At 47.7% G+C, this 27,491-nt stretch overlaps 19 non-coding genes across 19 annotated transcripts; all 19 read right to left on the reverse strand.

Moving 5' to 3' along the window:
• Nucleotides 1-320: 320 nt before the first annotated feature.
• On the reverse strand, nucleotides 321-511 carry LOC142711473 (U2 spliceosomal RNA). Its single transcript, XR_012869883.1, has one exon. It is a non-coding gene; the product is annotated as a U2 spliceosomal RNA (small nuclear RNA).
• A 1,280-nt stretch (nucleotides 512-1,791) lies between these two features.
• On the reverse strand, nucleotides 1,792-1,982 carry LOC142711495 (U2 spliceosomal RNA). Its single transcript, XR_012869903.1, has one exon. It is a non-coding gene; the product is annotated as a U2 spliceosomal RNA (small nuclear RNA).
• Nucleotides 1,983-3,262: 1,280 nt separating this feature from the next.
• On the reverse strand, nucleotides 3,263-3,453 carry LOC142711492 (U2 spliceosomal RNA). Its single transcript, XR_012869901.1, has one exon. It is a non-coding gene; the product is annotated as a U2 spliceosomal RNA (small nuclear RNA).
• Nucleotides 3,454-4,729: 1,276 nt separating this feature from the next.
• LOC142711514 (U2 spliceosomal RNA) lies at nucleotides 4,730-4,920 on the reverse strand. The gene has a single exon (XR_012869919.1). It is a non-coding gene; the product is annotated as a U2 spliceosomal RNA (small nuclear RNA).
• A 1,300-nt stretch (nucleotides 4,921-6,220) lies between these two features.
• On the reverse strand, nucleotides 6,221-6,411 carry LOC142711515 (U2 spliceosomal RNA). The gene has a single exon (XR_012869920.1). It is a non-coding gene; the product is annotated as a U2 spliceosomal RNA (small nuclear RNA).
• A 1,292-nt stretch (nucleotides 6,412-7,703) lies between these two features.
• Nucleotides 7,704-7,894, reverse strand: LOC142711517 (U2 spliceosomal RNA). Its single transcript, XR_012869921.1, has one exon. It is a non-coding gene; the product is annotated as a U2 spliceosomal RNA (small nuclear RNA).
• Nucleotides 7,895-9,186: 1,292 nt separating this feature from the next.
• On the reverse strand, nucleotides 9,187-9,377 carry LOC142711518 (U2 spliceosomal RNA). The gene has a single exon (XR_012869922.1). It is a non-coding gene; the product is annotated as a U2 spliceosomal RNA (small nuclear RNA).
• A 1,285-nt stretch (nucleotides 9,378-10,662) lies between these two features.
• LOC142711519 (U2 spliceosomal RNA) lies at nucleotides 10,663-10,853 on the reverse strand. Its single transcript, XR_012869923.1, has one exon. It is a non-coding gene; the product is annotated as a U2 spliceosomal RNA (small nuclear RNA).
• A 1,284-nt stretch (nucleotides 10,854-12,137) lies between these two features.
• LOC142711520 (U2 spliceosomal RNA) lies at nucleotides 12,138-12,328 on the reverse strand. The gene has a single exon (XR_012869924.1). It is a non-coding gene; the product is annotated as a U2 spliceosomal RNA (small nuclear RNA).
• Nucleotides 12,329-13,620: 1,292 nt separating this feature from the next.
• On the reverse strand, nucleotides 13,621-13,811 carry LOC142711521 (U2 spliceosomal RNA). The gene has a single exon (XR_012869925.1). It is a non-coding gene; the product is annotated as a U2 spliceosomal RNA (small nuclear RNA).
• A 1,319-nt stretch (nucleotides 13,812-15,130) lies between these two features.
• On the reverse strand, nucleotides 15,131-15,321 carry LOC142711522 (U2 spliceosomal RNA). Its single transcript, XR_012869926.1, has one exon. It is a non-coding gene; the product is annotated as a U2 spliceosomal RNA (small nuclear RNA).
• A 1,284-nt stretch (nucleotides 15,322-16,605) lies between these two features.
• LOC142711523 (U2 spliceosomal RNA) lies at nucleotides 16,606-16,796 on the reverse strand. Its single transcript, XR_012869927.1, has one exon. It is a non-coding gene; the product is annotated as a U2 spliceosomal RNA (small nuclear RNA).
• Nucleotides 16,797-18,072: 1,276 nt separating this feature from the next.
• Nucleotides 18,073-18,263, reverse strand: LOC142711525 (U2 spliceosomal RNA). Its single transcript, XR_012869929.1, has one exon. It is a non-coding gene; the product is annotated as a U2 spliceosomal RNA (small nuclear RNA).
• Nucleotides 18,264-19,547: 1,284 nt separating this feature from the next.
• LOC142711526 (U2 spliceosomal RNA) lies at nucleotides 19,548-19,738 on the reverse strand. Its single transcript, XR_012869930.1, has one exon. It is a non-coding gene; the product is annotated as a U2 spliceosomal RNA (small nuclear RNA).
• A 1,300-nt stretch (nucleotides 19,739-21,038) lies between these two features.
• Nucleotides 21,039-21,229, reverse strand: LOC142711498 (U2 spliceosomal RNA). The gene has a single exon (XR_012869906.1). It is a non-coding gene; the product is annotated as a U2 spliceosomal RNA (small nuclear RNA).
• Nucleotides 21,230-22,529: 1,300 nt separating this feature from the next.
• On the reverse strand, nucleotides 22,530-22,720 carry LOC142711528 (U2 spliceosomal RNA). The gene has a single exon (XR_012869931.1). It is a non-coding gene; the product is annotated as a U2 spliceosomal RNA (small nuclear RNA).
• A 1,287-nt stretch (nucleotides 22,721-24,007) lies between these two features.
• Nucleotides 24,008-24,198, reverse strand: LOC142711529 (U2 spliceosomal RNA). Its single transcript, XR_012869932.1, has one exon. It is a non-coding gene; the product is annotated as a U2 spliceosomal RNA (small nuclear RNA).
• A 1,296-nt stretch (nucleotides 24,199-25,494) lies between these two features.
• LOC142711530 (U2 spliceosomal RNA) lies at nucleotides 25,495-25,685 on the reverse strand. The gene has a single exon (XR_012869933.1). It is a non-coding gene; the product is annotated as a U2 spliceosomal RNA (small nuclear RNA).
• A 1,300-nt stretch (nucleotides 25,686-26,985) lies between these two features.
• Nucleotides 26,986-27,176, reverse strand: LOC142711531 (U2 spliceosomal RNA). Its single transcript, XR_012869934.1, has one exon. It is a non-coding gene; the product is annotated as a U2 spliceosomal RNA (small nuclear RNA).
• Between the last annotated feature and the right edge of the window lie 315 nt (nucleotides 27,177-27,491).

Genomic DNA, 27,491 nt, shown 5'->3' on the forward strand with positions numbered 1-27,491 from the left:
CAATCAATCAATCAATCAATCAGTGGCTGGCTCAGGTGCAGCTCTTTAACTTACCTAAAAGGGAGGGCGGAGAGAAGACAAGGAAGGTGAATGAGGTGTTCCAATGTGAAATGCCGGAAACACAGAAACACAGACGACACACAACAAGAGGTGGCAATCTATTCATTAATTGCATTTAATCAATGAGCTCATTATCACTCATGCATTGTCCAACAGGTGTTGAAATAATGGGATTAAAAGGGGAGATCCCTTCAGAAAGACAGAAACAATAGCAAAGACAAAAAACACTTTTGGAATCTGCTTTTAGTCAACACATAAGGAAAGGGTGCACCGGTCCTGGAAATACTGCAATACCAGGTCAATGCGTGGAGTGGATAGAGCAAGCTCTATTTCCATCTCCCTGTTCTAAAAATCCATTTAATATATGGTCCCCAGATAGGGGACGTATCAGATATTAAACTGATAAGAACAGATACTACACTTGATCTTAGCCAAAAGGCCGAGAAGCGATAACCCGAACGGGCCGCGCGTTGCCCGAGCCTGCCCGATACTGCTGTTCAGCCCTTGCAGCGATTCAGCCTACTTCTAGGCAATTCCATGGGGCCCTGCAGGCTCACACACTCACAGCTACACGGGAGGTGAATAAAGGCCGGAGAGGAAGCCAGACAGGATTTGCTTCTTTTGCTTGCACCACAATGCAGTGCTGAAAGAGGAGGAATCTACATAAAAACGCCTTCCTGGCAACGCCCAAATGCCCTGCTGCCATGCAGATAAACACTGGCAGCGGCAGCAAGTGCATGCCCACAGCCACCCCTTGTTCCTTCACACCTTGTATCAGCTGTAATCCAGTCCAGTCCAGTGCTGCCTGCTGAGCAGCACTGACCAACACTGCCTGGGCCCAGGCTTTTATCTCTGAGGCCCCATTATGATGTCAGAAAGCTGGCTCTGGAATCCTGAGGGCTCCACTATGACACGTGGAAAGTTCCGTCTGAACTTTATATAAGACGGTGAGGCTCAGTCAGTCACTCAGTGTTGCCTGAGAGGGCAACACTGCAACAGCCGGCCGCCAGGCTGTCTTTTTTTTGCACAGCTAGTTGCCTCCAGGAGGCCACAAGAGGGAGACAAGGGACTGCAAAATGGAAAATAGGCATCCACCAACTTTACAGACAACTTCTCCTTGCTCCTACAACCTCCATCCTTGCACAGTTTGTTATTCTTCTAGGTAACATAGTAACAAATCCAAATTGCTGCTCTCTTTGTAGGCAAGCAAGGCTTTGTTGCAACTGCAATTCTTACTTCTTCTTGAAATGTAGGGACGACAGTACATTCCATCACATCCATCTAGTGTACACAGGTAGGTCCATTGTGGCGGGCAGGCGAGCGGGCGGGCTGCTTTATTGGCTGTTTGCTGTTCCCCTACTCCACTCCACTATTTGACTGTTGTGCTGCATCAATCAATCAATCAATCAATCAATCAATCAATCAATCAATCAGTGGCTGGCTCAGGTGCAGCTCTTTAACTTACCTAAAAGGGAGGGCGGAGAGAAGACAAGGAAGGTGAATGAGGTGTTCCAATGTGAAATGCCGGAAACACAGAAACACAGACGACACACAACAAGAGGTGGCAATCTATTCATTAATTGCATTTAATCAATGAGCTCATTATCACTCATGCATTGTCCAACAGGTGTTGAAATAATGGGATTAAAAGGGGAGATCCCTTCAGAAAGACAGAAACAATAGCAAAGACAAAAAACACTTTTGGAATCTGCTTTTAGTCAACACATAAGGAAAGGGTGCACCGGTCCTGGAAATACTGCAATACCAGGTCAATGTGTGGAGTGGACAGAGCAAGCTCTATTTCCATCTCCCTGTTCTAAAAATCCATTTAATATATGGTCCCCAGATAGGGGACGTATCAGATATTAAACTGATAAGAACAGATACTACACTTGATCTTAGCCAAAAGGCCGAGAAGCGATAACCCGAACGGGCCGCGCGTTGCCCGAGCCTGCCCGATACTGCTGTTCAGCCCTTGCAGCGATTCAGCCTACTTCTAGGCAATTCCATGGGGCCCTGCAGGCTCACACACTCACAGCTACACGGGAGGTGAATAAAGGCCGGAGAGGAAGCCAGACAGGATTTGCTTCTTTTGCTTGCACCACAATGCAGTGCTGAAAGAGGAGGAATCTACATAAAAACGCCTTCCTGGCAACGCCCAAATGCCCTGCTGCCATGCAGATAAACACTGGCAGCGGCAGCAAGTGCATGCCCACAGCCACCCCTTGTTCCTTCACACCTTGTATCAGCTGTAATCCAGTCCAGTCCAGTGCTGCCTGCTGAGCAGCACTGACCAACACTGCCTGGGCCCAGGCTTTTATCTCTGAGGCCCCATTATGATGTCAGAAAGCTGGCTCTGGAATCCTGAGGGCTCCACTATGACACGTGCAAAGTTCCGTCTGAACTTTATATAAGACGGTGAGGCTCAGTCAGTCACTCAGTGTTGCCTGAGAGGGCAACACTGCAACAGCCGGCCGCCAGGCTGTCTTTTTTTTGCACAGCTAGTTGCCTCCAGGAGGCCACAAGAGGGAGACAAGGGACTGCAAAATGGAAAATAGGCATCCACCAACTTTACAGACAACTTCTCCTTGCTCCTACAACCTCCATCCTTGCACAGTTTGTTATTCTTCTAGGTAACATAGTAACAAATCCAAATTGCTGCTCTCTTTGTAGGCAAGCAAGGCTTTGTTGCAACTGCAATTCTTACTTCTTCTTGAAATGTAGGGACGACAGTACATTCCATCACATCCATCTAGTGTACACAGGTAGGTCCATTGTGGCGGGCAGGCGAGCGGGCGGGCTGCTTTATTGGCTGTTTGCTGTTCCCCTACTCCACTCCACTATTTGACTGTTGTGCTGCATCAATCAATCAATCAATCAATCAATCAATCAATCAATCAATCAGTGGCTGGCTCAGGTGCAGCTCTTTAACTTACCTAAAAGGGAGGGCGGAGAGAAGACAAGGAAGGTGAATGAGGTGTTCCAATGTGAAATGCCGGAAACACAGAAACACAGACGACACACAACAAGAGGTGGCAATCTATTCATTAATTGCATTTAATCAATGAGCTCATTATCACTCATGCATTGTCCAACAGGTGTTGAAATAATGGGATTAAAAGGGGAGATCCCTTCAGAAAGACAGAAACAATAGCAAAGACAAAAAACACTTTTGGAATCTGCTTTTAGTCAACACATAAGGAAAGGGTGCACCGGTCCTGGAAATACTGCAATACCAGGTCAATGCGTGGAGTGGACAGAGCAAGCTCTATTTCCATCTCCCTGTTCTAAAAATCCATTTAATATATGGTCCCCAGATAGGAGACGTATCAGATATTAAACTGATAAGAACAGATACTACACTTGATCTTAGCCAAAAGGCCGAGAAGCGATAACCCGAACGGGCCGCGCGTTGCCCGAGCCTGCCCGATACTGCTGTTCAGCCCTTGCAGCGATTCAGCCTACTTCTAGGCAATTCCATGGGGCCCTGCAGGCTCACACACTCACAGCTACACGGGAGGTGAATAAAGGCCGGAGAGGAAGCCAGACAGGATTTGCTTCTTTTGCTTGCACCACAATGCAGTGCTGAAAGAGGAGGAATCTACATAAAAACGCCTTCCTGGCAACGCCCAAATGCCCTGCTGCCATGCAGATAAACACTGGCAGCGGCAGCAAGTGCATGCCCACAGCCACCCCTTGTTCCTTCACACCTTGTATCAGCTGTAATCCAGTCCAGTCCAGTGCTGCCTGCTGAGCAGCACTGACCAACACTGCCTGGGCCCAGGCTTTTATCTCTGAGGCCCCATTATGATGTCAGAAAGCTGGCTCTGGAATCCTGAGGGCTCCACTATGACACGTGCAAAGTTCCGTCTGAACTTTATATAAGACGGTGAGGCTCAGTCAGTCACTCAGTGTTGCCTGAGAGGGCAACACTGCAACAGCCGGCCGCCAGGCTGTCTTTTTTTTGCACAGCTAGTTGCCTCCAGGAGGCCACAAGAGGGAGACAAGGGACTGCAAAATGGAAAATAGGCATCCACCAACTTTACAGACAACTTCTCCTTGCTCCTACAACCTCCATCCATGCACAGTTTGTTATTCTTCTAGGTAACATAGTAACAAATCCAAATTGCTGCTCTCTTTGTAGGCAAGCAAGGCTTTGTTGCAACTGCAATTCTTACTTCTTCTTGAAATGTAGGGACGACAGTACATTCCATCACATCCATCTAGTGTACACAGGTAGGTCCATTGTGGCGGGCAGGCGAGCGGGCGGGCTGCTTTATTGGCTGTTTGCTGTTCCCCTACTCCACTCCACTATTTGACTGTTGTGCTGCATCAATCAATCAATCAATCAATCAATCAATCAATCAATCAGTGGCTGGCTCAGGTGCAGCTCTTTAACTTACCTAAAAGGGAGGGCGGAGAGAAGACAAGGAAGGTGAATGAGGTGTTCCAATGTGAAATGCCGGAAACACAGAAACACAGACGACACACAACAAGAGGTGGCAATCTATTCATTAATTGCATTTAATCAATGAGCTCATTATCACTCATGCATTGTCCAACAGGTGTTGAAATAATGGGATTAAAAGGGGAGATCCCTTCAGAAAGACAGAAACAATAGCAAAGACAAAAAACACTTTTGGAATCTGCTTTTAGTCAACACATAAGGAAAGGGTGCACCGGTCCTGGAAATACTGCAATACCAGGTCAATGCGTGGAGTGGACAGAGCAAGCTCTATTTCCATCTCCCTGTTCTAAAAATCCATTTAATATATGGTCCCCAGATAGGGGACGTATCAGATATTAAACTGATAAGAACAGATACTACACTTGATCTTAGCCAAAAGGCCGAGAAGCGATAACCCGAACGGGCCGCGCGTTGCCCGAGCCTGCCCGATACTGCTGTTCAGCCCTTGCAGCGATTCAGCCTACTTCTAGGCAATTCCATGGGGCCCTGCAGGCTCACACACTCACAGCTACACGGGAGGTGAATAAAGGCCGGAGAGGAAGCCAGACAGGATTTGCTTCTTTTGCTTGCACCACAATGCAGTGCTGAAAGAGGAGGAATCTACATAAAAACGCCTTCCTGGCAACGCCCAAATGCCCTGCTGCCATGCAGATAAACACTGGCAGCGGCAGCAAGTGCATGCCCACAGCCACCCCTTGTTCCTTCACACCTTGTATCAGCTGTAATCCAGTCCAGTCCAGTGCTGCCTGCTGAGCAGCACTGACCAACACTGCCTGGGCCCAGGCTTTTATCTCTGAGGCCCCATTATGATGTCAGAAAGCTGGCTCTGGAATCCTGAGGGCTCCACTATGACACGTGCAAAGTTCCGTCTGAACTTTATATAAGACGGTGAGGCTCAGTCAGTCACTCAGTGTTGCCTGAGAGGGCAACACTGCAACAGCCGGCCGCCAGGCTGTCTTTTTTTTGCACAGCTAGTTGCCTCCAGGAGGCCACAAGAGGGAGACAAGGGACTGCAAAATGGAAAATAGGCATCCACCAACTTTACAGACAACTTCTCCTTGCTCCTACAACCTCCATCCTTGCACAGTTTGTTATTCTTCTAGGTAACATAGTAACAAATCCAAATTGCTGCTCTCTTTGTAGGCAAGCAAGGCTTTGTTGCAACTGCAATTCTTACTTCTTCTTGAAATGTAGGGACGACAGTACATTCCATCACATCCATCTAGTGTACACAGGTAGGTCCATTGTGGCGGGCAGGCGAGCGGGCGGGCTGCTTTATTGGCTGTTTGCTGTTCCCCTACTCCACTCCACTATTTGACTGTTGTGCTGCATCAATCAATCAATCAATCAATCAATCAATCAATCAATCAATCAATCAATCAATCAATCAATCAGTGGCTGGCTCAGGTGCAGCTCTTTAACTTACCTAAAAGGGAGGGCGGAGAGAAGACAAGGAAGGTGAATGAGGTGTTCCAATGTGAAATGCCGGAAACACAGAAACACAGACGACACACAACAAGAGGTGGCAATCTATTCATTAATTGCATTTAATCAATGAGCTCATTATCACTCATGCATTGTCCAACAGGTGTTGAAATAATGGGATTAAAAGGGGAGATCCCTTCAGAAAGACAGAAACAATAGCAAAGACAAAAAACACTTTTGGAATCTGCTTTTAGTCAACACATAAGGAAAGGGTGCACCGGTCCTGGAAATACTGCAATACCAGGTCAATGCGTGGAGTGGACAGAGCAAGCTCTATTTCCATCTCCCTGTTCTAAAAATCCATTTAATATATGGTCCCCAGATAGGGGACGTATCAGATATTAAACTGATAAGAACAGATACTACACTTGATCTTAGCCAAAAGGCCGAGAAGCGATAACCCGAACGGGCCGCGCGTTGCCCGAGCCTGCCCGATACTGCTGTTCAGCCCTTGCAGCGATTCAGCCTACTTCTAGGCAATTCCATGGGGCCCTGCAGGCTCACACACTCACAGCTACACGGGAGGTGAATAAAGGCCGGAGAGGAAGCCAGACAGGATTTGCTTCTTTTGCTTGCACCACAATGCAGTGCTGAAAGAGGAGGAATCTACATAAAAACGCCTTCCTGGCAACGCCCAAATGCCCTGCTGCCATGCAGATAAACACTGGCAGCGGCAGCAAGTGCATGCCCACAGCCACCCCTTGTTCCTTCACACCTTGTATCAGCTGTAATCCAGTCCAGTCCAGTGCTGCCTGCTGAGCAGCACTGACCAACACTGCCTGGGCCCAGGCTTTTATCTCTGAGGCCCCATTATGATGTCAGAAAGCTGGCTCTGGAATCCTGAGGGCTCCACTATGACACGTGCAAAGTTCCGTCTGAACTTTATATAAGACGGTGAGGCTCAGTCAGTCACTCAGTGTTGCCTGAGAGGGCAACACTGCAACAGCCGGCCGCCAGGCTGTCTTTTTTTTGCACAGCTAGTTGCCTCCAGGAGGCCACAAGAGGGAGACAAGGGACTGCAAAATGGAAAATAGGCATCCACCAACTTTACAGACAACTTCTCCTTGCTCCTACAACCTCCATCCTTGCACAGTTTGTTATTCTTCTAGGTAACATAGTAACAAATCCAAATTGCTGCTCTCTTTGTAGGCAAGCAAGGCTTTGTTGCAACTGCAATTCTTACTTCTTCTTGAAATGTAGGGACGACAGTACATTCCATCACATCCATCTAGTGTACACAGGTAGGTCCATTGTGGCGGGCAGGCGAGCGGGCGGGCTGCTTTATTGGCTGTTTGCTGTTCCCCTACTCCACTCCACTATTTGACTGTTGTGCTGCATCAATCAATCAATCAATCAATCAATCAATCAATCAATCAATCAATCAATCAATCAGTGGCTGGCTCAGGTGCAGCTCTTTAACTTACCTAAAAGGGAGGGCGGAGAGAAGACAAGGAAGGTGAATGAGGTGTTCCAATGTGAAATGCCGGAAACACAGAAACACAGACGACACACAACAAGAGGTGGCAATCTATTCATTAATTGCATTTAATCAATGAGCTCATTATCACTCATGCATTGTCCAACAGGTGTTGAAATAATGGGATTAAAAGGGGAGATCCCTTCAGAAAGACAGAAACAATAGCAAAGACAAAAAACACTTTTGGAATCTGCTTTTAGTCAACACATAAGGAAAGGGTGCACCGGTCCTGGAAATACTGCAATACCAGGTCAATGCGTGGAGTGGACAGAGCAAGCTCTATTTCCATCTCCCTGTTCTAAAAATCCATTTAATATATGGTCCCCAGATAGGGGACGTATCAGATATTAAACTGATAAGAACAGATACTACACTTGATCTTAGCCAAAAGGCCGAGAAGCGATAACCCGAACGGGCCGCGCGTTGCCCGAGCCTGCCCGATACTGCTGTTCAGCCCTTGCAGCGATTCAGCCTACTTCTAGGCAATTCCATGGGGCCCTGCAGGCTCACACACTCACAGCTACACGGGAGGTGAATAAAGGCCGGAGAGGAAGCCAGACAGGATTTGCTTCTTTTGCTTGCACCACAATGCAGTGCTGAAAGAGGAGGAATCTACATAAAAACGCCTTCCTGGCAACGCCCAAATGCCCTGCTGCCATGCAGATAAACACTGGCAGCGGCAGCAAGTGCATGCCCACAGCCACCCCTTGTTCCTTCACACCTTGTATCAGCTGTAATCCAGTCCAGTCCAGTGCTGCCTGCTGAGCAGCACTGACCAACACTGCCTGGGCCCAGGCTTTTATCTCTGAGGCCCCATTATGATGTCAGAAAGCTGGCTCTGGAATCCTGAGGGCTCCACTATGACACGTGCAAAGTTCCGTCTGAACTTTATATAAGACGGTGAGGCTCAGTCAGTCACTCAGTGTTGCCTGAGAGGGCAACACTGCAACAGCCGGCCGCCAGGCTGTCTTTTTTTTGCACAGCTAGTTGCCTCCAGGAGGCCACAAGAGGGAGACAAGGGACTGCAAAATGGAAAATAGGCATCCACCAACTTTACAGACAACTTCTCCTTGCTCCTACAACCTCCATCCTTGCACAGTTTGTTATTCTTCTAGGTAACATAGTAACAAATCCAAATTGCTGCTCTCTTTGTAGGCAAGCAAGGCTTTGTTGCAACTGCAATTCTTACTTCTTCTTGAAATGTAGGGACGACAGTACATTCCATCACATCCATCTAGTGTACACAGGTAGGTCCATTGTGGCGGGCAGGCGAGCGGGCGGGCTGCTTTATTGGCTGTTTGCTGTTCCCCTACTCCACTCCACTATTTGACTGTTGTGCTGCATCAATCAATCAATCAATCAATCAATCAATCAATCAATCAATCAATCAATCAATCAGTGGCTGGCTCAGGTGCAGCTCTTTAACTTACCTAAAAGGGAGGACGGAGAGAAGACAAGGAAGGTGAATGAGGTGTTCCAATGTGAAATGCCGGAAACACAGAAACACAGACGACACACAACAAGAGGTGGCAATCTATTCATTAATTGCATTTAATCAATGAGCTCATTATCACTCATGCATTGTCCAACAGGTGTTGAAATAATGGGATTAAAAGGGGAGATCCCTTCAGAAAGACAGAAACAATAGCAAAGACAAAAAACACTTTTGGAATCTGCTTTTAGTCAACACATAAGGAAAGGGTGCACCGGTCCTGGAAATACTGCAATACCAGGTCAATGCGTGGAGTGGACAGAGCAAGCTCTATTTCCATCTCCCTGTTCTAAAAATCCATTTAATATATGGTCCCCAGATAGGGGACGTATCAGATATTAAACTGATAAGAACAGATACTACACTTGATCTTAGCCAAAAGGCCGAGAAGCGATAACCCGAACGGGCCGCGCGTTGCCCGAGCCTGCCCGATACTGCTGTTCAGCCCTTGCAGCGATTCAGCCTACTTCTAGGCAATTCCATGGGGCCCTGCAGGCTCACACACTCACAGCTACACGGGAGGTGAATAAAGGCCGGAGAGGAAGCCAGACAGGATTTGCTTCTTTTGCTTGCACCACAATGCAGTGCTGAAAGAGGAGGAATCTACATAAAAACACCTTCCTGGCAACGCCCAAATGCCCTGCTGCCATGCAGATAAACACTGGCAGCGGCAGCAAGTGCATGCCCACAGCCACCCCTTGTTCCTTCACACCTTGTATCAGCTGTAATCCAGTCCAGTCCAGTGCTGCCTGCTGAGCAGCACTGACCAACACTGCCTGGGCCCAGGCTTTTATCTCTGAGGCCCCATTATGATGTCAGAAAGCTGGCTCTGGAATCCTGAGGGCTCCACTATGACACGTGCAAAGTTCCGTCTGAACTTTATATAAGACGGTGAGGCTCAGTCAGTCACTCAGTGTTGCCTGAGAGGGCAACACTGCAACAGCCGGCCGCCAGGCTGTCTTTTTTTTGCACAGCTAGTTGCCTCCAGGAGGCCACAAGAGGGAGACAAGGGACTGCAAAATGGAAAATAGGCATCCACCAACTTTACAGACAACTTCTCCTTGCTCCTACAACCTCCATCCTTGCACAGTTTGTTATTCTTCTAGGTAACATAGTAACAAATCCAAATTGCTGCTCTCTTTGTAGGCAAGCAAGGCTTTGTTGCAACTGCAATTCTTACTTCTTCTTGAAATGTAGGGACGACAGTACATTCCATCACATCCATCTAGTGTACACAGGTAGGTCCATTGTGGCGGGCAGGCGAGCGGGCGGGCTGCTTTATTGGCTGTTTGCTGTTCCCCTACTCCACTCCACTATTTGACTGTTGTGCTGCATCAATCAATCAATCAATCAATCAATCAATCAATCAATCAATCAATCAAGTGGCTGGCTCAGGTGCAGCTCTTTAACTTACCTAAAAGGGAGGGCGGAGAGAAGACAAGGAAGGTGAATGAGGTGTTCCAATGTGAAATGCCGGAAACACAGAAACACAGACGACACACAACAAGAGGTGGCAATCTATTCATTAATTGCATTTAATCAATGAGCTCATTATCACTCATGCATTGTCCAACAGGTGTTGAAATAATGGGATTAAAAGGGGAGATCCCTTCAGAAAGACAGAAACAATAGCAAAGACAAAAAACACTTTTGGAATCTGCTTTTAGTCAACACATAAGGAAAGGGTGCACCGGTCCTGGAAATACTGCAATACCAGGTCAATGCGTGGAGTGGACAGAGCAAGCTCTATTTCCATCTCCCTGTTCTAAAAATCCATTTAATATATGGTCCCCAGATAGGGGACGTATCAGATATTAAACTGATAAGAACAGATACTACACTTGATCTTAGCCAAAAGGCCGAGAAGCGATAACCCGAACGGGCCGCGCGTTGCCCGAGCCTGCCCGATACTGCTGTTCAGCCCTTGCAGCGATTCAGCCTACTTCTAGGCAATTCCATGGGGCCCTGCAGGCTCACACACTCACAGCTACACGGGAGGTGAATAAAGGCCGGAGAGGAAGCCAGACAGGATTTGCTTCTTTTGCTTGCACCACAATGCAGTGCTGAAAGAGGAGGAATCTACATAAAAACGCCTTCCTGGCAACGCCCAAATGCCCTGCTGCCATGCAGATAAACACTGGCAGCGGCAGCAAGTGCATGCCCACAGCCACCCCTTGTTCCTTCACACCTTGTATCAGCTGTAATCCAGTCCAGTCCAGTGCTGCCTGCTGAGCAGCACTGACCAACACTGCCTGGGCCCAGGCTTTTATCTCTGAGGCCCCATTATGATGTCAGAAAGCTGGCTCTGGAATCCTGAGGGCTCCACTATGACACGTGCAAAGTTCCGTCTGAACTTTATATAAGACGGTGAGGCTCAGTCAGTCACTCAGTGTTGCCTGAGAGGGCAACACTGCAACAGCCGGCCGCCAGGCTGTCTTTTTTTTGCACAGCTAGTTGCCTCCAGGAGGCCACAAGAGGGAGACAAGGGACTGCAAAATGGAAAATAGGCATCCACCAACTTTACAGACAACTTCTCCTTGCTCCTACAACCTCCATCCTTGCACAGTTTGTTATTCTTCTAGGTAACATAGTAACAAATCCAAATTGCTGCTCTCTTTGTAGGCAAGCAAGGCTTTGTTGCAACTGCAATTCTTACTTCTTCTTGAAATGTAGGGACGACAGTACATTCCATCACATCCATCTAGTGTACACAGGTAGGTCCATTGTGGCGGGCAGGCGAGCGGGCGGGCTGCTTTATTGGCTGTTTGCTGTTCCCCTACTCCACTCCACTATTTGACTGTTGTGCTGCATCAATCAATCAATCAATCAATCAATCAATCAATCAATCAATCAATCAGTGGCTGGCTCAGGTGCAGCTCTTTAACTTACCTAAAAGGGAGGGCGGAGAGAAGACAAGGAAGGTGAATGAGGTGTTCCAATGTGAAATGCCGGAAACACAGAAACACAGACGACACACAACAAGAGGTGGCAATCTATTCATTAATTGCATATAATCAATGAGCTCATTATCACTCATGCATTGTCCAACAGGTGTTGAAATAATGGGATTAAAAAGGGAGATCCCTTCAGAAAGACAGAAACAATAGCAAAGACAAAAAACACTTTTGGAATCTGCTTTTAGTCAACACATAAGGAAAGGGTGCACCGGTCCTGGAAATACTGCAATACCAGGTCAATGCGTGGAGTGGACAGAGCAAGCTCTATTTCCATCTCCCTGTTCTAAAAATCCATTTAATATATGGTCCCCAGATAGGGGACGTATCAGATATTAAACTGATAAGAACAGATACTACACTTGATCTTAGCCAAAAGGCCGAGAAGCGATAACCCGAACGGGCCGCGCGTTGCCCGAGCCTGCCCGATACTGCTGTTCAGCCCTTGCAGCGATTCAGCCTACTTCTAGGCAATTCCATGGGGCCCTGCAGGCTCACACACTCACAGCTACACGGGAGGTGAATAAAGGCCGGAGAGGAAGCCAGACAGGATTTGCTTCTTTTGCTTGCACCACAATGCAGTGCTGAAAGAGGAGGAATCTACATAAAAACGCCTTCCTGGCAACGCCCAAATGCCCTGCTGCCATGCAGATAAACACTGGCAGCGGCAGCAAGTGCATGCCCACAGCCACCCCTTGTTCCTTCACACCTTGTATCAGCTGTAATCCAGTCCAGTCCAGTGCTGCCTGCTGAGCAGCACTGACCAACACTGCCTGGGCCCAGGCTTTTATCTCTGAGGCCCCATTATGATGTCAGAAAGCTGGCTCTGGAATCCTGAGGGCTCCACTATGACACGTGCAAAGTTCCGTCTGAACTTTATATAAGACGGTGAGGCTCAGTCAGTCACTCAGTGTTGCCTGAGAGGGCAACACTGCAACAGCCGGCCGCCAGGCTGTCTTTTTTTTGCACAGCTAGTTGCCTCCAGGAGGCCACAAGAGGGAGACAAGGGACTGCAAAATGGAAAATAGGCATCCACCAACTTTACAGACAACTTCTCCTTGCTCCTACAACCTCCATCCTTGCACAGTTTGTTATTCTTCTAGGTAACATAGTAACAAATCCAAATTGCTGCTCTCTTTGTAGGCAAGCAAGGCTTTGTTGCAACTGCAATTCTTACTTCTTCTTGAAATGTAGGGACGACAGTACATTCCATCACATCCATCTAGTGTACACAGGTAGGTCCATTGTGGCGGGCAGGCGAGCGGGCGGGCTGCTTTATTGGCTGTTTGCTGTTCCCCTACTCCACTCCACTCTTTGACTGTTGTGCTGCATCAATCAATCAATCAATCAATCAATCAATCAATCAATCAATCAATCAATCAATCAATCAGTGGCTGGCTCAGGTGCAGCTCTTTAACTTACCTAAAAGGGCGGAGAGAAGACAAGGAAGGTGAATGAGGTGTTCCAATGTGAAATGCCGGAAACACAGAAACACAGACGACACACAACAAGAGGTGGCAATCTATTCATTAATTGCATTTAATCAATGAGCTCATTATCACTCATGCATTGTCCAACAGGTGTTGAAATAATGGGATTAAAAGGGGAGATCCCTTCAGAAAGACAGAAACAATAGCAAAGACAAAAAACACTTTTGGAATCTGCTTTTAGTCAACACATAAGGAAAGGGTGCACCGGTCCTGGAAATACTGCAATACCAGGTCAATGCGTGGAGTGGACAGAGCAAGCTCTATTTCCATCTCCCTGTTCTAAAAATCCATTTAATATATGGTCCCCAGATAGGGGACGTATCAGATATTAAACTGATAAGAACAGATACTACACTTGATCTTAGCCAAAAGGCCGAGAAGCGATAACCCGAACGGGCCGCGCGTTGCCCGAGCCTGCCCGATACTGCTGTTCAGCCCTTGCAGCGATTCAGCCTACTTCTAGGCAATTCCATGGGGCCCTGCAGGCTCACACACTCACAGCCACACGGGAGGTGAATAAAGGCCGGAGAGGAAGCCAGACAGGATTTGCTTCTTTTGCTTGCACCACAATGCAGTGCTGAAAGAGGAGGAATCTACATAAAAACGCCTTCCTGGCAACGCCCAAATGCCCTGCTGCCATGCAGATAAACACTGGCAGCGGCAGCAAGTGCATGCCCACAGCCACCCCTTGTTCCTTCACACCTTGTATCAGCTGTAATCCAGTCCAGTCCAGTGCTGCCTGCTGAGCAGCACTGACCAACACTGCCTGGGCCCAGGCTTTTATCTCTGAGGCCCCATTATGATGTCAGAAAGCTGGCTCTGGAATCCTGAGGGCTCCACTATGACACGTGCAAAGTTCCGTCTGAACTTTATATAAGACGGTGAGGCTCAGTCAGTCACTCAGTGTTGCCTGAGAGGGCAACACTGCAACAGCCGGCCGCCAGGCTGTCTTTTTTTGCACAGCTAGTTGCCTCCAGGAGGCCACAAGAGGGAGACAAGGGACTGCAAAATGGAAAATAGGCATCCACCAACTTTACAGACAACTTCTCCTTGCTCCTACAACCTCCATCCTTGCACAGTTTGTTATTCTTCTAGGTAACATAGTAACAAATCCAAATTGCTGCTCTCTTTGTAGGCAAGCAAGGCTTTGTTGCAACTGCAATTCTTACTTCTTCTTGAAATGTAGGGACGACAGTACATTCCATCACATCCATCTAGTGTACACAGGTAGGTCCATTGTGGCGGGCAGGCGAGCGGGCGGGCTGCTTTATTGGCTGTTTGCTGTTCCCCTACTCCACTCCACTATTTGACTGTTGTGCTGCATCAATCAATCAATCAATCAATCAATCAATCAATCAATCAATCAATCAATCAATCAATCAATCAATCAATCAATCAATCAATCAGTGGCTGGCTCAGGTGCAGCTCTTTAACTTACCTAAAAGGGAGGGCGGAGAGAAGACAAGGAAGGTGAATGAGGTGTTCCAATGTGAAATGCCGGAAACACAGAAACACAGACGACACACAACAAGAGGTGGCAATCTATTCATTAATTGCATTTAATCAATGAGCTCATTATCACTCATGCATTGTCCAACAGGTGTTGAAATAATGGGATTAAAAGGGGAGATCCCTTCAGAAAGACAGAAACAATAGCAAAGACAAAAAACACTTTTGGAATCTGCTTTTAGTCAACACATAAGGAAAGGGTGCACCGGTCCTGGAAATACTGCAATACCAGGTCAATGCGTGGAGTGGACAGAGCAAGCTCTATTTCCATCTCCCTGTTCTAAAAATCCATTTAATATATGGTCCCCAGATAGGGGACGTATCAGATATTAAACTGATAAGAACAGATACTACACTTGATCTTAGCCAAAAGGCCGAGAAGCGATAACCCGAACGGGCCGCGCGTTGCCCGAGCCTGCCCGATACTGCTGTTCAGCCCTTGCAGCGATTCAGCCTACTTCTAGGCAATTCCATGGGGCCCTGCAGGCTCACACACTCACAGCTACACGGGAGGTGAATAAAGGCCGGAGAGGAAGCCAGACAGGATTTGCTTCTTTTGCTTGCACCACAATGCAGTGCTGAAAGAGGAGGAATCTACATAAAAACGCCTTCCTGGCAACGCCCAAATGCCCTGCTGCCATGCAGATAAACACTGGCAGCGGCAGCAAGTGCATGCCCACAGCCACCCCTTGTTCCTTCACACCTTGTATCAGCTGTAATCCAGTCCAGTCCAGTGCTGCCTGCTGAGCAGCACTGACCAACACTGCCTGGGCCCAGGCTTTTATCTCTGAGGCCCCATTATGATGTCAGAAAGCTGGCTCTGGAATCCTGAGGGCTCCACTATGACACGTGCAAAGTTCCGTCTGAACTTTATATAAGACGGTGAGGCTCAGTCAGTCACTCAGTGTTGCCTGAGAGGGCAACACTGCAACAGCCGGCCGCCAGGCTGTCTTTTTTTTGCACAGCTAGTTGCCTCCAGGAGGCCACAAGAGGGAGACAAGGGACTGCAAAATGGAAAATAGGCATCCACCAACTTTACAGACAACTTCTCCTTGCTCCTACAACCTCCATCCTTGCACAGTTTGTTATTCTTCTAGGTAACATAGTAACAAATCCAAATTGCTGCTCTCTTTGTAGGCAAGCAAGGCTTTGTTGCAACTGCAATTCTTACTTCTTCTTGAAATGTAGGGACGACAGTACATTCCATCACATCCATCTAGTGTACACAGGTAGGTCCATTGTGGCGGGCAGGCGAGCGGGCGGGCTGCTTTATTGGCTGTTTGCTGTTCCCCTACTCCACTCCACTATTTGACTGTTGTGCTGCATCAATCAATCAATCAATCAATCAATCAATCAATCAATCAATCAATCAGTGGCTGGCTCAGGTGCAGCTCTTTAACTTACCTAAAAGGGAGGGCGGAGAGAAGACAAGGAAGGTGAATGAGGTGTTCCAATGTGAAATGCCGGAAACACAGAAACACAGACGACACACAACAAGAGGTGGCAATCTATTCATTAATTGCATTTAATCAATGAGCTCATTATCACTCATGCATTGTCCAACAGGTGTTGAAATAATGGGATTAAAAGGGGAGATCCCTTCAGAAAGACAGAAACAATAGCAAAGACAAAAAACACTTTTGGAATCTGCTTTTAGTCAACACATAAGGAAAGGGTGCACCGGTCCTGGAAATACTGCAATACCAGGTCAATGCGTGGAGTGGACAGAGCAAGCTCTATTTCCATCTCCCTGTTCTAAAAATCCATTTAATATATGGTCCCCAGATAGGGGACGTATCAGATATTAAACTGATAAGAACAGATACTACACTTGATCTTAGCCAAAAGGCCGAGAAGCGATAACCCGAACGGGCCGCGCGTTGCCCGAGCCTGCCCGATACTGCTGTTCAGCCCTTGCAGCGATTCAGCCTACTTCTAGGCAATTCCATGGGGCCCTGCAGGCTCACACACTCACAGCTACACGGGAGGTGAATAAAGGCCGGAGAGGAAGCCAGACAGGATTTGCTTCTTTTGCTTGCACCACAATGCAGTGCTGAAAGAGGAGGAATCTACATAAAAACGCCTTCCTGGCAACGCCCAAATGCCCTGCTGCCATGCAGATAAACACTGGCAGCGGCAGCAAGTGCATGCCCACAGCCACCCCTTGTTCCTTCACACCTTGTATCAGCTGTAATCCAGTCCAGTCCAGTGCTGCCTGCTGAGCAGCACTGACCAACACTGCCTGGGCCCAGGCTTTTATCTCTGAGGCCCCATTATGATGTCAGAAAGCTGGCTCTGGAATCCTGAGGGCTCCACTATGACACGTGCAAAGTTCCGTCTGAACTTTATATAAGACGGTGAGGCTCAGTCAGTCACTCAGTGTTGCCTGAGAGGGCAACACTGCAACAGCCGGCCGCCAGGCTGTCTTTTTTTTGCACAGCTAGTTGCCTCCAGGAGGCCACAAGAGGGAGACAAGGGACTGCAAAATGGAAAATAGGCATCCACCAACTTTACAGACAACTTCTCCTTGCTCCTACAACCTCCATCCTTGCACAGTTTGTTATTCTTCTAGGTAACATAGTAACAAATCCAAATTGCTGCTCTCTTTGTAGGCAAGCAAGGCTTTGTTGCAACTGCAATTCTTACTTCTTCTTGAAATGTAGGGACGACAGTACATTCCATCACATCCATCTAGTGTACACAGGTAGGTCCATTGTGGCGGGCAGGCGAGCGGGCGGGCTGCTTTATTGGCTGTTTGCTGTTCCCCTACTCCACTCCACTATTTGACTGTTGTGCTGCATCAATCAATCAATCAATCAATCAATCAATCAATCAATCAGTGGCTGGCTCAGGTGCAGCTCTTTAACTTACCTAAAAGGGAGGGCGGAGAGAAGACAAGGAAGGTGAATGAGGTGTTCCAATGTGAAATGCCGGAAACACAGAAACACAGACGACACACAACAAGAGGTGGCAATCTATTCATTAATTGCATTTAATCAATGAGCTCATTATCACTCATGCATTGTCCAACAGGTGTTGAAATAATGGGATTAAAAGGGGAGATCCCTTCAGAAAGACAGAAACAATAGCAAAGACAAAAAACACTTTTGGAATCTGCTTTTAGTCAACACATAAGGAAAGGGTGCACCGGTCCTGGAAATACTGCAATACCAGGTCAATGCGTGGAGTGGACAGAGCAAGCTCTATTTCCATCTCCCTGTTCTAAAAATCCATTTAATATATGGTCCCCAGATAGGGGACGTATCAGATATTAAACTGATAAGAACAGATACTACACTTGATCTTAGCCAAAAGGCCGAGAAGCGATAACCCGAACGGGCCGCGCGTTGCCCGAGCCTGCCCGATACTGCTGTTCAGCCCTTGCAGCGATTCAGCCTACTTCTAGGCAATTCCATGGGGCCCTGCAGGCTCACACACTCACAGCTACACGGGAGGTGAATAAAGGCCGGAGAGGAAGCCAGACAGGATTTGCTTCTTTTGCTTGCACCACAATGCAGTGCTGAAAGAGGAGGAATCTACATAAAAACGCCTTCCTGGCAACGCCCAAATGCCCTGCTGCCATGCAGATAAACACTGGCAGCGGCAGCAAGTGCATGCCCACAGCCACCCCTTGTTCCTTCACACCTTGTATCAGCTGTAATCCAGTCCAGTCCAGTGCTGCCTGCTGAGCAGCACTGACCAACACTGCCTGGGCCCAGGCTTTTATCTCTGAGGCCCCATTATGATGTCAGAAAGCTGGCTCTGGAATCCTGAGGGCTCCACTATGACACGTGCAAAGTTCCGTCTGAACTTTATATAAGACGGTGAGGCTCAGTCAGTCACTCAGTGTTGCCTGAGAGGGCAACACTGCAACAGCCGGCCGCCAGGCTGTCTTTTTTTTGCACAGCTAGTTGCCTCCAGGAGGCCACAAGAGGGAGACAAGGGACTGCAAAATGGAAAATAGGCATCCACCAACTTTACAGACAACTTCTCCTTGCTCCTACAACCTCCATCCTTGCACAGTTTGTTATTCTTCTAGGTAACATAGTAACAAATCCAAATTGCTGCTCTCTTTGTAGGCAAGCAAGGCTTTGTTGCAACTGCAATTCTTACTTCTTCTTGAAATGTAGGGACGACAGTACATTCCATCACATCCATCTAGTGTACACAGGTAGGTCCATTGTGGCGGGCAGGCGAGCGGGCGGGCTGCTTTATTGGCTGTTTGCTGTTCCCCTACTCCACTCCACTATTTGACTGTTGTGCTGCATCAATCAATCAATCAATCAATCAATCAATCAATCAATCAATCAATCAGTGGCTGGCTCAGGTGCAGCTCTTTAACTTACCTAAAAGGGAGGGCGGAGAGAAGACAAGGAAGGTGAATGAGGTGTTCCAATGTGAAATGCCGGAAACACAGAAACACAGACGACACACAACAAGAGGTGGCAATCTATTCATTAATTGCATTTAATCAATGAGCTCATTATCACTCATGCATTGTCCAACAGGTGTTGAAATAATGGGATTAAAAGGGGAGATCCCTTCAGAAAGACAGAAACAATAGCAAAGACAAAAAACACTTTTGGAATCTGCTTTTAGTCAACACATAAGGAAAGGGTGCACCGGTCCTGGAAATACTGCAATACCAGGTCAATGCGTGGAGTGGACAGAGCAAGCTCTATTTCCATCTCCCTGTTCTAAAAATCCATTTAATATATGGTCCCCAGATAGGGGACGTATCAGATATTAAACTGATAAGAACAGATACTACACTTGATCTTAGCCAAAAGGCCGAGAAGCGATAACCCGAACGGGCCGCGCGTTGCCCGAGCCTGCCCGATACTGCTGTTCAGCCCTTGCAGCGATTCAGCCTACTTCTAGGCAATTCCATGGGGCCCTGCAGGCTCACACACTCACAGCTACACGGGAGGTGAATAAAGGCCGGAGAGGAAGCCAGACAGGATTTGCTTCTTTTGCTTGCACCACAATGCAGTGCTGAAAGAGGAGGAATCTACATAAAAACGCCTTCCTGGCAACGCCCAAATGCCCTGCTGCCATGCAGATAAACACTGGCAGCGGCAGCAAGTGCATGCCCACAGCCACCCCTTGTTCCTTCACACCTTGTATCAGCTGTAATCCAGTCCAGTCCAGTGCTGCCTGCTGAGCAGCACTGACCAACACTGCCTGGGCCCAGGCTTTTATCTCTGAGGCCCCATTATGATGTCAGAAAGCTGGCTCTGGAATCCTGAGGGCTCCACTATGACACGTGCAAAGTTCCGTCTGAACTTTATATAAGACGGTGAGGCTCAGTCAGTCACTCAGTGTTGCCTGAGAGGGCAACACTGCAACAGCCGGCCGCCAGGCTGTCTTTTTTTTGCACAGCTAGTTGCCTCCAGGAGGCCACAAGAGGGAGACAAGGGACTGCAAAATGGAAAATAGGCATCCACCAACTTTACAGACAACTTCTCCTTGCTCCTACAACCTCCATCCTTGCACAGTTTGTTATTCTTCTAGGTAACATAGTAACAAATCCAAATTGCTGCTCTCTTTGTAGGCAAGCAAGGCTTTGTTGCAACTGCAATTCTTACTTCTTCTTGAAATGTAGGGACGACAGTACATTCCATCACATCCATCTAGTGTACACAGGTAGGTCCATTGTGGCGGGCAGGCGAGCGGGCGGGCTGCTTTATTGGCTGTTTGCTGTTCCCCTACTCCACTCCACTATTTGACTGTTGTGCTGCATCAATCAATCAATCAATCAATCAATCAATCAATCAATCAATCAATCAATCAATCAATCAATCAGTGGCTGGCTCAGGTGCAGCTCTTTAACTTACCTAAAAGGGAGGGCGGAGAGAAGACAAGGAAGGTGAATGAGGTGTTCCAATGTGAAATGCCGGAAACACAGAAACACAGACGACACACAACAAGAGGTGGCAATCTATTCATTAATTGCATTTAATCAATGAGCTCATTATCACTCATGCATTGTCCAACAGGTGTTGAAATAATGGGATTAAAAGGGGAGATCCCTTCAGAAAGACAGAAACAATAGCAAAGACAAAAAACACTTTTGGAATCTGCTTTTAGTCAACACATAAGGAAAGGGTGCACCGGTCCTGGAAATACTGCAATACCAGGTCAATGCGTGGAGTGGACAGAGCAAGCTCTATTTCCATCTCCCTGTTCTAAAAATCCATTTAATATATGGTCCCCAGATAGGGGACGTATCAGATATTAAACTGATAAGAATAGATACTACACTTGATCTTAGCCAAAAGGCCGAGAAGCGATAACCCGAACGGGCCGCGCGTTGCCCGAGCCTGCCCGATACTGCTGTTCAGCCCTTGCAGCGATTCAGCCTACTTCTAGGCAATTCCATGGGGCCCTGCAGGCTCACACACTCACAGCTACACGGGAGGTGAATAAAGGCCGGAGAGGAAGCCAGACAGGATTTGCTTCTTTTGCTTGCACCACAATGCAGTGCTGAAAGAGGAGGAATCTACATAAAAACGCCTTCCTGGCAACGCCCAAATGCCCTGCTGCCATGCAGATAAACACTGGCAGCGGCAGCAAGTGCATGCCCACAGCCACCCCTTGTTCCTTCACACCTTGTATCAGCTGTAATCCAGTCCAGTCCAGTGCTGCCTGCTGAGCAGCACTGACCAACACTGCCTGGGCCCAGGCTTTTATCTCTGAGGCCCCATTATGATGTCAGAAAGCTGGCTCTGGAATCCTGAGGGCTCCACTATGACACGTGCAAAGTTCCGTCTGAACTTTATATAAGACGGTGAGGCTCAGTCAGTCACTCAGTGTTGCCTGAGAGGGCAACACTGCAACAGCCGGCCGCCAGGCTGTCTTTTTTTTGCACAGCTAGTTGCCTCCAGGAGGCCACAAGAGGGAGACAAGGGACTGCAAAATGGAAAATAGGCATCCACCAACTTTACAGACAACTTCTCCTTGCTCCTACAACCTCCATCCTTGCACAGTTTGTTATTCTTCTAGGTAACATAGTAACAAATCCAAATTGCTGCTCTCTTTGTAGGCAAGCAAGGCTTTGTTGCAACTGCAATTCTTACTTCTTCTTGAAATGTAGGGACGACAGTACATTCCATCACATCCATCTAGTGTACACAGGTAGGTCCATTGTGGCGGGCAGGCGAGCGGGCGGGCTGCTTTATTGGCTGTTTGCTGTTCCCCTACTCCACTCCACTATTTGACTGTTGTGCTGCATCAATCAATCAATCAATCAATCAATCAATCAATCAATCAATCAATCAATCAATCAATCAATCAGTGGCTGGCTCAGGTGCAGCTCTTTAACTTACCTAAAAGGGAGGGCGGAGAGAAGACAAGGAAGGTGAATGAGGTGTTCCAATGTGAAATGCCGGAAACACAGAAACACAGACGACACACAACAAGAGGTGGCAATCTATTCATTAATTGCATTTAATCAATGAGCTCATTATCACTCATGCATTGTCCAACAGGTGTTGAAATAATGGGATTAAAAGGGGAGATCCCTTCAGAAAGACAGAAACAATAGCAAAGACAAAAAACACTTTTGGAATCTGCTTTTAGTCAACACATAAGGAAAGGGTGCACCGGTCCTGGAAATACTGCAATACCAGGTCAATGCGTGGAGTGGACAGAGCAAGCTCTATTTCCATCTCCCTGTTCTAAAAATCCATTTAATATATGGTCCCCAGATAGGGGACGTATCAGATATTAAACTGATAAGAACAGATACTACACTTGATCTTAGCCAAAAGGCCGAGAAGCGATAACCCGAACGGGCCGCGCGTTGCCCGAGCCTGCCCGATACTGCTGTTCAGCCCTTGCAGCGATTCAGCCTACTTCTAGGCAATTCCATGGGGCCCTGCAGGCTCACACACTCACAGCTACACGGGAGGTGAATAAAGGCCGGAGAGGAAGCCAGACAGGATTTGCTTCTTTTGCTTGCACCACAATGCAGTGCTGAAAGAGGAGGAATCTACATAAAAACGCCTTCCTGGCAACGCCCAAATGCCCTGCTGCCATGCAGATAAACACTGGCAGCGGCAGCAAGTGCATGCCCACAGCCACCCCTTGTTCCTTCACACCTTGTATCAGCTGTAATCCAGTCCAGTCCAGTGCTGCCTGCTGAGCAGCACTGACCAACACTGCCTGGGCCCAGGCTTTTATCTCTGAGGCCCCATTATGATGTCAGAAAGCTGGCTCTGGAATCCTGAGGGCTCCACTATGACACGTGCAAAGTTCCGTCTGAACTTTATATAAGACGGTGAGGCTCAGTCAGTCACTCAGTGTTGCCTGAGAGGGCAACACTGCAACAGCCGGCCGCCAGGCTGTCTTTTTTTGCACAGCTAGTTGCCTCCAGGAGGCCACAAGAGGGAGACAAGGGACTGCAAAATGGAAAATAGGCATCCACCAACTTTACAGACAACTTCTCCTTGCTCCTACAACCTCCATCCTTGCACAGTTTGTTATTCTTCTAGGTAACATAGTAACAAATCCAAATTGCTGCTCTCTTTGTAGGCAAGCAAGGCTTTGTTGCAACTGCAATTCTTACTTCTTCTTGAAATGTAGGGACGACAGTACATTCCATCACATCCATCTAGTGTACACAGGTAGGTCCATTGTGGCGGGCAGGCGAGCGGGCGGGCTGCTTTATTGGCTGTTTGCTGTTCCCCTACTCCACTCCACTATTTGACTGTTGTGCTGCATCAATCAATCAATCAATCAATCAATCAATCAATCAATCAATCAATCAATCAGTGGCTGGCTCAGGTGCAGCTCTTTAACTTACCTAAAAGGGAGGGCGGAGAGAAGACAAGGAAGGTGAATGAGGTGTTCCAATGTGAAATGCCGGAAACACAGAAACACAGACGACACACAACAAGAGGTGGCAATCTATTCATTAATTGCATTTAATCAATGAGCTCATTATCACTCATGCATTGTCCAACAGGTGTTGAAATAATGGGATTAAAAGGGGAGATCCCTTCAGAAAGACAGAAACAATAGCAAAGACAAAAAACACTTTTGGAATCTGCTTTTAGTCAACACATAAGGAAAGGGTGCACCGGTCCTGGAAATACTGCAATACCAGGTCAATGCGTGGAGTGGACAGAGCAAGCTCTATTTCCATCTCCCTGTTCTAAAAATCCATTTAATATATGGTCCCCAGATAGGGGACGTATCAGATATTAAACTGATAAGAACAGATACTACACTTGATCTTAGCCAAAAGGCCGAGAAGCGATAACCCGAACGGGCCGCGCGTTGCCCGAGCCTGCCCGATACTGCTGTTCAGCCCTTGCAGCGATTCAGCCTACTTCTAGGCAATTCCATGGGGCCCTGCAGGCTCACACACTCACAGCTACACGGGAGGTGAATAAAGGCCGGAGAGGAAGCCAGACAGGATTTGCTTCTTTTGCTTGCACCACAATGCAGTGCTGAAAGAGGAGGAATCTACATAAAAACGCCTTCCTGGCAACGCCCAAATGCCCTGCTGCCATGCAGATAAACACTGGCAGCGGCAGCAAGTGCATGCCCACAGCCACCCCTTGTTCCTTCACACCTTGTATCAGCTGTAATCCAGTCCAGTCCAGTGCTGCCTGCTGAGCAGCACTGACCAACACTGCCTGGGCCCAGGCTTTTATCTCTGAGGCCCCATTATGATGTCAGAAAGCTGGCTCTGGAATCCTGAGGGCTCCACTATGACACGTGCAAAGTTCCGTCTGAACTTTATATAAGACGGTGAGGCTCAGTCAGTCACTCAGTTTTGCCTGAGAGGGCAACACTGCAACAGCCGGCCGCCAGGCTGTCTTTTTTTTGCACAGCTAGTTGCCTCCAGGAGGCCACAAGAGGGAGACAAGGGACTGCAAAATGGAAAATAGGCATCCACCAACTTTACAGACAACTTCTCCTTGCTCCTACAACCTCCATCCTTGCACAGTTTGTTATTCTTCTAGGTAACATAGTAACAAATCCAAATTGCTGCTCTCTTTGTAGGCAAGCAAGGCTTTGTTGCAACTGCAATTCTTACTTCTTCTTGAAATGTAGGGACGACAGTACATTCCATCACATCCATCTAGTGTACACAGGTAGGTCCATTGTGGCGGGCAGGCGAGCGGGCGGGCTGCTTTATTGGCTGTTTGCTGTTCCCCTACTCCACTCCACTATTTGACTGTTGTGCTGCATCAATCAATCAATCAATCAATCAATCAATCAATCAATCAATCAATCAATCAATCAATCAGTGGCTGGCTCAGGTGCAGCTCTTTAACTTACCTAAAAGGGAGGGCGGAGAGAAGACAAGGAAGGTGAATGAGGTGTTCCAATGTGAAATGCCGGAAACACAGAAACACAGACGACACACAACAAGAGGTGGCAATCTATTCATTAATTGCATTTAATCAATGAGCTCATTATCACTCATGCATTGTCCAACAGGTGTTGAAATAATGGGATTAAAAGGGGAGATCCCTTCAGAAAGACAGAAACAATAGCAAAGACAAAAAACACTTTTGGAATCTGCTTTTAGTCAACACATAAGGAAAGGGTGCACCGGTCCTGGAAATACTGCAATACCAGGTCAATGCGTGGAGTGGACAGAGCAAGCTCTATTTCCATCTCCCTGTTCTAAAAATCCATTTAATATATGGTCCCCAGATAGGGGACGTATCAGATATTAAACTGATAAGAACAGATACTACACTTGATCTTAGCCAAAAGGCCGAGAAGCGATAACCCGAACGGGCCGCGCGTTGCCCGAGCCTGCCCGATACTGCTGTTCAGCCCTTGCAGCGATTCAGCCTACTTCTAGGCAATTCCATGGGGCCCTGCAGGCTCACACACTCACAGCTACACGGGAGGTGAATAAAGGCCGGAGAGGAAGCCAGACAGGATTTGCTTCTTTTGCTTGCACCACAATGCAGTGCTGAAAGAGGAGGAATCTACATAAAAACGCCTTCCTGGCAACGCCCAAATGCCCTGCTGCCATGCAGATAAACACTGGCAGCGGCAGCAAGTGCATGCCCACAGCCACCCCTTGTTCCTTCACACCTTGTATCAGCTGTAATCCAGTCCAGTCCAGTGCTGCCTGCTGAGCAGCACTGACCAACACTGCCTGGGCCCAGGCTTTTATCTCTGAGGCCCCATTATGATGTCAGAAAGCTGGCTCTGGAATCCTGAGGGCTCCACTATGACACGTGCAAAGTTCCGTCTGAACTTTATATAAGACGGTGAGGCTCAGTCAGTCACTCAGTGTTGCCTGAGAGGGCAACACTGCAACAGCCGGCCGCCAGGCTGTCTTTTTTTTGCACAGCTAGTTGCCTCCAGGAGGCCACAAGAGGGAGACAAGGGACTGCAAAATGGAAAATAGGCATCCACCAACTTTACAGACAACTTCTCCTTGCTCCTACAACCTCCATCCTTGCACAGTTTGTTATTCTTCTAGGTAACATAGTAACAAATCCAAATTGCTGCTCTCTTTGTAGGCAAGCAAGGCTTTGTTGCAACTGCAATTCTTACTTCTTCTTGAAATGTAGGGACGACAGTACATTCCATCACATCCATCTAGTGTACACAGGTAGGTCCATTGTGGCGGGCAGGCGAGCGGGCGGGCTGCTTTATTGGCTGTTTGCTGTTCCCCTACTCCACTCCACTATTTGACTGTTGTGCTGCATCAATCAATCAATCAATCAATCAATCAATCAATCAATCAATCAATCAATCAATCAATCAATCAGTGGCTGGCTCAGGTGCAGCTCTTTAACTTACCTAAAAGGGAGGGCGGAGAGAAGACAAGGAAGGTGAATGAGGTGTTCCAATGTGAAATGCCGGAAACACAGAAACACAGACGACACACAACAAGAGGTGGCAATCTATTCATTAATTGCATTTAATCAATGAGCTCATTATCACTCATGCATTGTCCAACAGGTGTTGAAATAATGGGATTAAAAGGGGAGATCCCTTCAGAAAGACAGAAACAATAGCAAAGACAAAAAACACTTTTGGAATCTGCTTTTAGTCAACACATAAGGAAAGGGTGCACCGGTCCTGGAAATACTGCAATACCAGGTCAATGCGTGGAGTGGACAGAGCAAGCTCTATTTCCATCTCCCTGTTCTAAAAATCCATTTAATATATGGTCCCCAGATAGGGGACGTATCAGATATTAAACTGATAAGAACAGATACTACACTTGATCTTAGCCAAAAGGCCGAGAAGCGATAACCCGAACGGGCCGCGCGTTGCCCGAGCCTGCCCGATACTGCTGTTCAGCCCTTGCAGCGATTCAGCCTACTTCTAGGCAATTCCATGGGGCCCTGCAGGCTCACACACTCACAGCTACACGGGAGGTGAATAAAGGCCGGAGAGGAAGCCAGACAGGATTTGCTTCTTTTGCTTGCACCACAATGCAGTGCTGAAAGAGGAGGAATCTACATAAAAACGCCTTCCTGGCAACGCCCAAATGCCCTGCTGCCATGCAGATAAACACTGGCAGCGGCAGCAAGTGCATGCCCACAGCCACCCCTTGTTCCTTCAC

Source organism: Rhinoderma darwinii, unplaced genomic scaffold (assembly GCF_050947455.1).
Source record: "Rhinoderma darwinii isolate aRhiDar2 unplaced genomic scaffold, aRhiDar2.hap1 Scaffold_4282, whole genome shotgun sequence".
Classification (NCBI taxonomy): domain Eukaryota; kingdom Metazoa; phylum Chordata; class Amphibia; order Anura; family Rhinodermatidae; genus Rhinoderma; species Rhinoderma darwinii.